Source organism: Mastacembelus armatus, chromosome 5, assembly GCF_900324485.2.
Source record: "Mastacembelus armatus chromosome 5, fMasArm1.2, whole genome shotgun sequence".
NCBI classification, from domain to species: domain Eukaryota; kingdom Metazoa; phylum Chordata; class Actinopteri; order Synbranchiformes; family Mastacembelidae; genus Mastacembelus; species Mastacembelus armatus.
Genome location: NC_046637.1, coordinates 3,084,527 through 3,094,364, shown reverse-complemented (window position 1 = coordinate 3,094,364; position 9,838 = coordinate 3,084,527).

Sequence of the window (9,838 nt, the reverse complement as noted above, 5' to 3'; positions counted from 1 at the left end):
ACATCATATGTATGCTAATGGTTTTTATAAGTATTTCTAAGTACCTTTTTGTGTACATCGACTTGATAGTATAAATTAATATAAAATACTATGTGGACAAATGTCTTTGTAACCGTAATATTTTTATATTTCCTTCCTGTCGTTAAAACTAGACATGGTATGGAACAGAATCTGAAACAAAAAGGTCAAAAATTTATTTAGACTGCTGATCAATGTGATTTCTCATAACAATGTCAACTGACCTTTATCCACCATGGCAATCTTCTTCATTTACCACGTCTTTTTTTCCATTAGACCATGATGGAGGCAGACCTGATTGTGGGAGATGTATTTGCAGGTCTATATTAGGATGGCCCTCCCTGTACACATTACCAGCTTCAACCCTTTCTCAGACAGTCATAATACTTATTTCTATGGTCACACTCATTTCCACTGAGAGAAAACACATACATATTCCCATTCACCGTCAAAGTACCTGCAGTAATGATACTGGCTAATGGAGTGGAAAGTTTCCTGGGCACTAAGAGCTTCTCTCCAAGTTAATGTGGTGTGTGCATGTGCGTGTTGTACCTCCACAATGAGTGTTAGTCTGGGCAAACACTGTACAGACTTGGCTTAAAATTAGAAACATCAGTAATATAAGAATCTGGCTAAATTTCAGCCAGATCAGTTGTCAACAGGTGTGTAGTGGGGGGTCTGGACATCTGTCACCTCACAGCAAGAAGGTTCTGGGTTTCTATGTAGAGTCTGCATGTTCTCCGCGTGTCTGCAGGGCTCATTTCCACAGTCCAAACACATGCAGGCTAGTTTGATTGGTGACTCTAAATTGCCTGTAGATGTGAGTGTGTTTGTCTTCATGTGTCAGCCAGGCTGGTCAGTCTGTTGGCTCAAGAACCCCCCTGCAGTCCTTGAGAGGAGGATTATGGATGGATGGATTTTGAAAGATTTGCTGTTGTGGTACAAATATTCCAACTCATTTTAAGAATTGAATTAAAATACAAATGGCAGGGTAGCTGCACTAGAGTGGTGGCAGAACAGCTGTATTTAAAAACAGATGTGTTTTCACTGCACTGCCAGTTTCACTTGAGGTAATAAAAATTAGACTGTAATGGGATAGTTGGTAATAATAAGTGATGTTATAGTGTAAAATATTCTTATTAGACGCACAATATAGGAATCTCTGGAGTGTGTTTTGAAGGGTTTCTGATGATGGACTGCATCTTGCTTTTATGTCATAATCCTGATTGTGTCAAGCTTATACTTTATAGAGATACTTTGAATGGAAAAGTTTAAGTATTTAAAAAAAAAAAGTACTTGAGATATTCCATGCTATGGCATTTATGTGGGTTTGTGCCTTTTATTAGGTTTTCAAGTCTAAACACAGGCGAAGCTAAGTCATAAATGTGTGACATGTCTTCCTCTAAGGGTTAGATTTTTAAAAAAATAAAAACAAGAATATAAACCACAGCATAGGCCAAATGGGTTCTGCCAGACAGTTTTTCAGTCTGCTGATTTCACTGAATTTCATTCAAGGTCCCCCCTCTCAGACATGCCAAGAATGTTTTGCCTTGGTGATAGAAGAAGAGAAACTTTAAACATTAATGCTGAAGTCATCTGAAATTGCTCTGGAGTGCCAGCCAAGTACATGGAGAGCAAATGCAATGATAAATGTCTTAAACAACAAAATCACAATGATCACAATGTTGGGGCATGATTACCTATAATAGTGGTTGAAATTATTGGATGAGCCTCACTGCTGTATATACTTGTGTCTGTGCGTGTGTGTGTGTGTGTGTTTGTGCGTGTGCATATAGAAGTGAGTATGAGAAGGTGTGTATGTATGTAATCATCTCAGCAAGATTTTCTCAGCAGGTTTTTGTGCTTGTAGTTCTTAATCTGCATACCTTAATGTGTGAAGTGAATTTTGAAAATCTACTGAAAAATCTACATTTGCAGTACAAATACCCTATGGGTGGTGTGTGTGTCTTCTTCAGTCTCTGGTCCTGTACCAGAGGTCTGGGAGTTTGAGGGTCCTTTGCAGTATCTTAGCTGTTCCCAGCACTGTGCTCTTCTGACCTCTGATGTTGTTCCTGGGATCTGTTGGAGCCACTCTCCCAGTTTGGAGGTCAGAGCCCCGAGGGTGCCGATTACCACGGGGACCACTGTTGCCTTCACCTTCCACATCTTTTCTAGCTGTTGTTTCAGCCCCTGGTATTTCTCAAGCTTCTCGTGTTCCTTCTTTTTTGCTATCACTTGCAACATCTACCACTACGGCCTTATTCTGCTGTTTGTCCACCACTACTATGTCCTATTGGTTAGCCATCACCTGTTTGTCAGTCTGTATCTGGAAGCCCCACGGGATATTAGCTCGGTCATTCTCCACCACCTGTGGGAGGTGTGTCCCATTTTGACCTCCGGACCTCCAGCCCATACTCGGCACAGATGTTCCTGTACACTGTGCCAGACACTTGGTTAGGATTGTCCCAGGGGCATCTCTGCACAGCCTGCAGCGCACACACACACCTACCCGGTGTGGTAGACCCTAGCCTCTATTGAGCTTGTGCTGTGCTCAGGGCCTGTTCCTGTGCTGCTGTGATGTTGGCATGTAAGTGGATGACATGTAAGTCAAGTGTTCGGGCCATTTCATTTCATTGTCATGTATGAGTTGTATCCTTCCAAAGTAAATGCTGCTACTACTTGCCCAGAGAAGAGTGAGTGGACTATAATTTAACCTGGGCGGATGGTGGTGTTACTTGTGTCCCAGTTGTTTCTTCTCATGGATCTAGACCACCATCCCCTGTTGTTTTTGGTACTATTAGATTTAGACATTAGACATTCATACCGAGAAAGTTAACGTCAACACCCGAAGGTGGAGAGGATGACAGTGAGGGGCCAGTAGAGCTATGCTTAACTAGTGATGTTAAGGGATTAACTGAAAATGCCTATTGTGCTTATTTTTCTCTTTACTGTCCTTTTAATGTTAATAATGTTCATTGTTTGGAAAATTTGACAGTTTTCTTAACAGTATTTGGGTCTTGGAAACAATCCACAGAATTAACAGAAGCTGTGATAGAAAAAAAAAAAAATTCTTTGTGTATATCAGCCAAGGTTTTGATTGTTTGTGTTTATTTTGTGTCTCTCACTGTCACATGAATAGAAAAGGAGAAAACAGGATGTAGTAGCCAGAAGGTCCACATCCAATTCATGCATTTTTCTACCTGCTTCTGTAGTAACAGCATTAATAGATGACTGAGTCTGTAGTGAGAGACGCAAATTCACATCACCACCAGAGGGCACCACCTTCTCACTGTATGTGACTGGGGATATGACAGTGGAGCTGGGAAGAAAAGTGACACAGAAAGGGGAAAAACAATGTGAAGGAGGAAGGAAGAGGAGAAGAAGTCACGTTAGGAGAGGGACTGCAGAAGAAGTGAAAGATGATGAGGAATGACAACAGGAGAGAAGACTGGAGCAGAGTGGACAGAAAGAGGGATAACAGAAGCAGGAGGGACATGACGATAAGATGAAAAATGAGAAAAAAAGAAACCAGGAGGAGGATATGGGCAGGAGATGAAGAGAGGAAGAAATTAGAAAGAGCAAAGAGAGAGGAAAAGGAATGAGGAGGGAAAATAAGATGTATTTAAAAGAATGAAAGAGACGAGCAGAAAGGAAGGGAGAGATTTACCCTATTTATTGTGAATAATTTTCAGTTTGAGTATTACATGTTTATGTGAATAGGTTTTACCTATTTATCATGCTGTCTAAACTCAGTACAGGACAAGTGTAGCATATACACAAACACATACAGATGCATATTTGTACTGCTATAATTGCAGCATCTTTTGCTGACATATAACGCATTCCTTAGCCCCTGAACTTAACCTCTACTAAACCCAATATTTAACATGCATGGACACATAATAAAACAGACTATGAAGTGGCAAATTAAAATAAAATATGTTCTCAAAAAGCTACACACACACACACACACACACACACACACAGTGAGCAATAGACTGAACAGCGTTACATACCTGTTTGTGTGTGGTTGTGTAGGCAAACTTTAGTTCTATCATTATGAGGACACCACACTGGGCTGTTTGAGGGACTCAGACCTGGTTTTTGGCCTCAGGTTAGAACCAGGTTTAAGTTGGGGTTTGGGCTGGGATTAGGTTTGATGGTTAGGTTTTAGGGTAAGAGGACAGGGAAGCCTTCATGTCATTGAGTGTCCTCAGCTTTGGAAAGACAGTTATTTGTGTGTGTGGTGGTATAACTGTAAAGGGCCTTGAACACACCCACTGAGTGCTGTCTCTGTATCTTGCTGTGGCTGCTTTTCTCAGAAAAACATTTGTCATATTTTCATTCTTGACACGCCTCCACCTCCTCTGCCTTGTCCAATTATTATTGTTTTCACCAGTTTTTATTATTTTCTGTCCCCTTGCTGTTCTGTAGACAGAATGTGTCCCTTGGGTGTTTAGTGAGTCAACACAATCTTCCATTCACCAGTTGGCTCAATGGCACCTCAGTGGGCGGTGGGTTCACACATACAAACATCCATTTTGTTTTTATTCCACTGCTTAAGAGGAACTTTACTCTCTTAACTGAGTCCTAAAACGTGTATTTAAACTTTATTTTTGGCCAAGCTTAAAGCTGCCGCTGCCATATGGAATCAAAGAAACACAGTACTGTTTGCTAATTCTACAGATGTTGAAATATTAACAGCCTTTAACACAAGCTTAGATTTTTACAGGACTAATCTCAACCAGACACACATTAATTTTCATCGACAGACAGACCATATTCTTGAAGCACAGTCGGTCTTTATATCTTTTCCCATTACTGGTGATTTTATGTTTTCATAAATGGAAAGGTTGAACATTTTGGGGCATTTTGGCTCTTTACTCCTTGTAATGAGATGAGATCAGTCCCCCTGTCCTGTCTGTGCATTAATTATGGACCTGGAACCAGGAGATGATTAATTTAGTTTAATAAAAGTGAAAGTCGGCAGCAACAGTGAGCCTGCCCAAACGACCAGCTCAGTCTGAACAGCACTAAATAAAATGTTTGTTTACACAGTATAAATGGAGAAACGACAATCAACAGTTTTACAGGAAGTTCTGACGTGTAAAAAGAGCTACATAAATATGTGTGTTTTGATTTTACATGTTCATGTTTACATTCCTTATGGATTGAAAAAATTAGATGCAACATTTTTTTTTTTTGTTGGTGAACTTTAGAGGTTGTTGTGAGCAGATTTTTTTAACTTTGGAGACAGAGCATTTTCAGGCTAAGCTGTTGCCTTCTGCATCCGTATTTAAAGCACAGCCCACAGGCTTTGTGTCTGCACAGTCACAACCTTTCACAGGCCGCAGACTTTTACTGTGAAGCGGCTACAGCTCAACATGACACCATCAAACTCCTCAGTGAATAAAACGAGGCTCACATGGAGATATGGATTACTACAGGCTCTTTCTTGACAGCCGCTGAGTTTTAAAAGTTGCAGTGAGAAGTGAACACATTACAAACAAGCAGACAGGTGGTTAGATGACGGTCTGCACGTCACAGAGTATAGCCTGAGTGAATATGAAACTGCTGGGATTTCAGACCCAAACATCCTCCAGTGTGAGGTAGGACAAAGAATTACTTAGCAGACTTAAGTGGTAGTTAAGTGCATAACCACTGGGGTGTGCTGTCCAATTGGTGAAAGGACATTAATACTCTCCTTGTTTCACTAATGTAGTCTGACTAGGCCTGTAATGCAGTCTTCATGTCTTCATGTCTTCATGTCGTCAGTGCTGTGTGACTGTCTTTAAATCCACAATAGCAGCATTTGATATATTTGTACACGCATGAAAGTAAACACGAACATACATTTGTCACTTCACAGCACAAATAGAGTGAAATGTACAGCAACATTACTTTAAGAGCTAAGTGTGTTTTCAGAACAGATCAGGACCCCAAACCAGATGGCTCATTACCTGCCAGAGAGACTGGCAGAGCAGGATGAGCAACAACGGCCAAAAGTCTGAATTAAACTTCACTGCTGGTTGATATTCAATGTCAAACTTTGCATATCAAACAACAGTGTAATGCACCCAAATTTCAACCCAAACCGCATTTTATTCACGTCATTATACGAACATCAATTTCTCATTATCGTAGCAGAGTTTGGCAGGTGGCTGGTGTTAATTTGCTTCCCTGTTTTTAGTGCATTGCTAATCCCAAAGTGATAAATGACATGCAGGAGACTGTCATCATATCCTTATGTGCATTTCTCTCCATTGTCTCTTATCCACTTTGATTGGAGGCATAAATTTCTCTCCTTGAAATGGTAAATATAAATTTGACTCTGTAAGTTTGTGTAAAATGTCCTCAGTGACTGTGGAGGAACAGAAATAAAAACTAATAATAATAAAACCAGTACCTGCAACTTTGAAAACTGTGCACAAAAATATTGACTGGCTCTGGTCATAGTTTGCACTAAAATGTTTTTACATGAACATATTTTAACATGTTTTAACACATTGTACCATCTGTCAAGTGGAAATGTGTAAGAAGCAAATGAATACTCTGCACAAAAACATCCAGACACAAAACACACATATTTCTTTTGGTTTTATTGTCGTTATAGAGTTTAGACTTTGGAAATTATTTTATCGTTATCTTGAATACTCTTTTAAGGTTATGAGACTTAGCTTAAGCAGCATTACTGTAAGTCAAACTGTTGACCAAGAGTACACTGGACACCATGTTGTTTACCGGTGTCTCTTTACGAAGGCAAATTTTCAGTTCAGTTTATACTGAGTCTCCCACACCGTCCCAAAAAACTGCTGCATTACTCCTCCCATGTATGAACCAACCCGTTTCAAATGATTGATCCCCACTGACTGTGAAATATCTGTCTATAAATCTCTACAGGAGGACCCATCTCAGCTGTCCCACTGTGGGTCTGATGTGAAAGCATAGCCTGGATGTTTTTAGTTAACTGGAGCTTCTTTGACCTAAAAATGATATTCCTGTCTGGTTTCTTCATGTTTTTCAGCTTAGAAAAGCTCTAATGGGAAAAAAAACAGTCTGAAAAACATCTAAACTGATAAAACTGGTAAAAAAATAATACACATTTCTTAAAACCTTCTTAATTCTCTTTTCACTTGTCTAAATTAGATGAAATTCCTGGACTAGCAGGAATTCTGGATTCAATCCCACATGGACCAAAATAATCACAAGGCTGCAGGAGGATTAGATGAAGCCAAAGGAAGCAGTAGCATTTAGGTTTAATCATCACAGTGCTGACACTGACGAGCAAAGACTGAAAGCAGTGAAGGCGAACAGAGGAGTGTTGGAGCAAGTATCTGTATTTGTGTGTGTCTACAGTGGAGCTCTCAAGGGAGGCGAGTTGAGTCAAGACCATGATCATCATCGCCGCAGGATGGCGAGAGGAGCACATGGCTTATTAAGGAGCTCGCCGCAGGAGGGTGAGTCAATCACAGAGTCAGCTGGAGTTTGGTCATAGCAGAGAGGGAGACCGACACAGAAAGATATTGGGAACGTGGATACAGAGACTGGTGCCAACAATAATCTGATAGAGGGGGATAGAAGGAGTAAGTGAGACATCACTTGTGGAAATGAGCATTGAAAGTTGCAGATTGCTGCTCAGTGTATTGCTGTGTTTGCAGAATTATGAGCAAATAAAAAATAACTAGGCTGTATACGTGACGACATAGAGCTCAGGGTGAATGGTCAGAGTTTTTGATTTTGTGTGTTTAGCTGGGGACACTTTTGGTTTGTAAAAGCTGGTCATTCAGTTGTCTCTACATTGACTATAGACTGAAAAATAGTTAAATGTGAATAATGTAAATACTTTTACACAAAGGTAGCTGGACTTTACACCTGGGGTGCACCCTCTGACTTTCTCACCTGAAAAATCACCAAACTATAATAATTAATAATTAAAGAGAAACTGGAGAAAAGAAATAACAGCCCGAAAAGCAAAAGTATGATGAGACCTGAGCCATAAATCAACATATGTCATAGGTTTGTGTGATTTCTCCTCAGTATTCAGTAATAATAGAAAATATCAATCTGTATTTGCTATGCAGCTCAATATTCTCTGCAGCGTGTTTGAACAAGTCACCCTAAGAAAAACACACACGCACGCAGAATACGTACAAGCACAGTCACACAATCTCATCACACACTGCATACACAAATACTCAGCAACACAAAAAAAAACAATTTCCTTTATTGTTACCATAACACACACACACACACACACAAACAACAACCCAGAGTCCTTGGGTCATTGTGTTAATTAATTAGCCTGTACAACAACCCAGCATGGAGTTAATTAGAAAGCTCGTCATCTCCTCCAAGCCTCGCAGATATCACTGTTTCCTCAGGACACACAGAGTCACTGTCACACAGTATAAAAGCACCCAACAACAAACACACACACAATCTTCACACACACACACACACACAGGTAGTCTTTGACATGGCCACTGAATGAAGGATGCAGGAAAGTCTTACCAATATGACTGTGTCTTATAGAAAGTAAGTAAAACGGCTTGATGGATTGAATATAGATGGTTTTGTGTTTTCATTTAATGTTTTTTAGACGTTACTGCTTTCTTTTATAATCTCAGACATTCGAGCACAAAATCCAGTCAGGAAAAGCCTGGAATCACAGCTGGCTTTCATTCAAAGCAATAAAATCAGTCTACTGAGAACTCTTTGGACCTAAACAGAAAACGGTTTTTTAAACAGCCTTTTTTAAACAGCAGACAATCAAATGGCTGCCGTGGGCTTCTCAAATGTCTCCGACTTCTTTTTTCTCCACAGGATTTTCTCCTCTGTGATTTCGATAAGGTCTAGTGAGAGAATGAAGGTTTACAAACTTTCAAAACCTGAACGACATCAGGCGAGAGAGCACTGAAGAACATCTGATTCATAATGTGATGTTCATGGAAACTTTAATTCTTTTTAGATTGTTGTTGCTTTAAACTTTAAATTGAATCCATTTAATTTCTGCCTAAATTAAACTGCAGCAAAGCAAAATGACTACTTTTCCCTGAGCATTTTGTTTTGGTGCCATATCAACTTGCTGCGCTGTGTCTGCTGAGGCACCTGCTCCACACACGCGCACACACACACACACACACACACGCACACACACACACACATTCTGCTGTTTGTGATGAGCAACATGGCCTGTACATGAACTGTACAGGTTCTTCACAGTGTGTTAAAGTCCAGTGTATGCTGTTGTGCACTGCTGCATTAGCTCCTCAAACACACATATCCACTCTCTGTTAAATGTCAGGAGAAGGAGTCCTTCAGGGCCTGTGGGATTCTTTTTATCTATTTATTTTTTTGTTATTGACCATTTCATCTCAAACTCCTTGGGTGTAGTTTGACGTTTTTCGAACATTTTTTTGATTGCAGGCAGTTTTCACACTTTATGTTTACCTATCTGGAGCCAATGATGCAGCAATCAGATACACCCATACCATAAAGGCAATTTCAACTTGAGTGTGATCCTTAAATTGAATACACCTTTACAAGGGAGTATTTAATTAAGACAGTTTAGTGGGATTTGCAGAACAAAGAAGACATTTTCTGGGCTTGTTTATTCAGCATAGTTTAGAAGGACATTTAATTTTTTAGTGTATTCTCCATTTGGAACATTTAAACACCTTCTGCTTGGACAATACTTCGTGCCCCAGCTTATATACTTTTGGTAGAGTAGAGCCAGAGCTCAGCACTGTGGCTAAAGCTTCACATGAATGTGATACTTACAAGAAGTTTGAGATTTGATACTCACCAAAATCAAAAGTCA